We start from the raw sequence: 2500 nt of genomic DNA, 5'->3' as shown, positions 1-2500 counted from the left end.
GCTGCCCTTGTGCTGCCCTTGTGCTGCCTTGTGCTGCCCTTGTGCTGCCCTTGTGCTGCCCTTGTGCTGCCTTGTGCTGCCCTTGTACCACCCTTGTGCTGCCCTTGTGCTGCCCTTGTGCTGCCTTGTGCTGCCCTTGTGCCGCCCTTGTCCCACCTTGTACCACCCTTGTGCTGCCCTTGTGCCACCTTGTGCTGCCTTGTGCTGCCCTTGTGCTGCCCTTGTGCTGCCCTTGTGCTGCCCTTGTGCTGCCCGTGTCCCACCTTGTACCACCCTTGTACCACCCTTGTGCCACCTTGTGCTGCCTTGTGCTGCCCTTGTGCCGCCCTTGTCCCACCTTGTACCACCCTTGTGCTGCCCTTGTGCCACCTTGTACCACCCTTGTGCCGCCCTTGTCCCACCTTGTACCACCCTTGTGCCTCCGGGTGCCTCCTTGTGAAACCTTGTGCCTCCTGGTGCCTCCTTGTGCCGCCCTTGTGTCGCCCTGGTGCCGCTTTGTGCCTCCTTGTCCCTCCTGGTGCCGCCTTGTGCCGCCTTGTTCCTCCTTGTGCCACCTTGTGCTGCCTTCGTGCCGCCTTGTGCCTCCTGGTGCCGCCTGATGCCACCCTTGTGTCACCCTTGTGCCTCCGGGTGCCTCCTTGTGAAACCTTGTGCCTCCTGGTGCCGCCTTGTGCCGCACAAATTTAAATGAGGATTCCTTGAACGCCGGCTGGTGGCCCTTTCGCAGCCGTTCGTCAAACAATCTTTTTACTCTGGTGCCTTTGGTTAGTGTGTGTGTGTGTGTGTGTGTGTGTGTGTGTGTGTGTGTGTGTGTGTGTGTGTGTGTGTGTGTGTGTGTGTGTGTGTCTGTGTGATATCGATTCCTCTCCGGGACCCGGTGTGATTGTGTCCGTGTACCGGCTCGTATTGATTTCCCGTAGCGAGTCGATGAGGGTTTGAGTGTGTGTCACCGGCTGTAATGGCATATCCATCCTCCCGGGGCCGTGGACACACACACACACACTTACACACACACACACAGGGAGTTGTACTCAATATTTAAACCAACCGGACAATAAAAGCTCACCAAATGTTACCGTGCCAACCGGCTCCCCATCAGTCAACTTTCCGGGTCCTTTTTACCCGACGAGCGCCCGAGGAAAAGGTCGCTGCTCAATTTGGGGGGGGGGGGGGGGGGCGTCATCCCGCTCGAATCAAAGAGGAGACGGGAGCACATTCCTCGTGTTAGAACTCTTTTAGCTCATTCTTTGTCGTAACATTTATTAATTTATTGAAGTCACAGTCGTATAATTTGGGCGATACGGAGAAAATACATATAATACAATATTTGTTTGACCAAATACCTCATTATGAATATCGCTACGATGTCGCTAGTGATGACATCACTTTGCTGTAATGCGGCCTTGAAACCAGGAAAGACAGCACTTATAGCCATATAATATAAAATCAGGATATGTATATAGTAAACCTTATTTATGAGGAATAGACTCCACTCCGTTACTCCACAGGACACAGTGGAGTGCAGTGTTTCCAGCGCGTGTCTCGTAGGCATAACATCTTCTTTTTTTTTAATATCCGAAATGTCAGCGGTGTGAATTTAAAGGTGACGCGGAGCGCAAAAAAGAAAAAAAATGAATAAAATGCTTTTCAATTTGCATTTCTATCGTCTCCCCGGTGTCACAAATCACAGATTTGCCTCGGAGGGCTTTACAGTCTGCACCTTTTGATTTGTGTCTAGATTCTAAATAAATATAATAAATCACACGTCAGAACTCTCAGTTCTCCTTTAGTTTCGCTGCTGACTCCCTTCAGTGGAACCGGGCTTCTTTTATTCAAGAATAGCTGCTAAAGAATCTGTGATAAACATGCTGATTTAATTTCTGCAGCTGTAATATACTGTGTATATATATATATATATATATATATATATATATATATATATATATATATATATATATATATATATATCTATTATTTGTATATATATAAATATATATATATATATATTATTTATATATATATATATAAATATATATATATATATATTATTTTTTATATATATATAATTTATATATATATATATATATATATATATATATATAAAAATATATATATTCAGGGAACGATTTTTGGTCTCTTTATTCAGGGAAATCACTAACTTTAATTTGTAGATGTAGATGAGGCAGACGGAATAATTCATCATATACCAGGAAATACTTTCTTCCTGGAGATCCTGGAACCGACAGCAGGAATTAATTTGGGTTAAATCTGTCCCATTAATATTCCGGCGGATCTCGGCCCAAAAAAATGTGTTTTTTTAATAGAACCGTGTATCCGCGGTGAAAGTCTTCATCGTCACGACTTTTCTTCTTTTTGTCAGAAATCGCTCGTCTCTGTTGCCGCGGGCGACGAATGATTCGAGAGGTTATGCATATAGGTTGTGGGAGGAAGAAGACGAGGACGACGACGACGACATGTTGTTGTTGTTTTTCCAGACGCC

The 2500-nt window shown here is 45.5% G+C and overlaps 1 protein-coding gene across 1 annotated transcript in view; it reads left to right on the top strand.

The window, feature by feature from the left end:
* The window catches only part of dab1a (DAB adaptor protein 1a), a 53650-nt gene that overhangs the window by 21641 nt on the left and 29509 nt on the right, over positions 1–2500 (top strand). The gene's annotated exons all lie outside the window — the stretch shown is intronic.

Source organism: Cyclopterus lumpus, chromosome 4, assembly GCF_009769545.1.
Source record: "Cyclopterus lumpus isolate fCycLum1 chromosome 4, fCycLum1.pri, whole genome shotgun sequence".
Lineage (NCBI taxonomy): Eukaryota > Metazoa > Chordata > Actinopteri > Perciformes > Cyclopteridae > Cyclopterus > Cyclopterus lumpus.
This window is presented reverse-complemented; position numbering and strand designations above follow the sequence as displayed.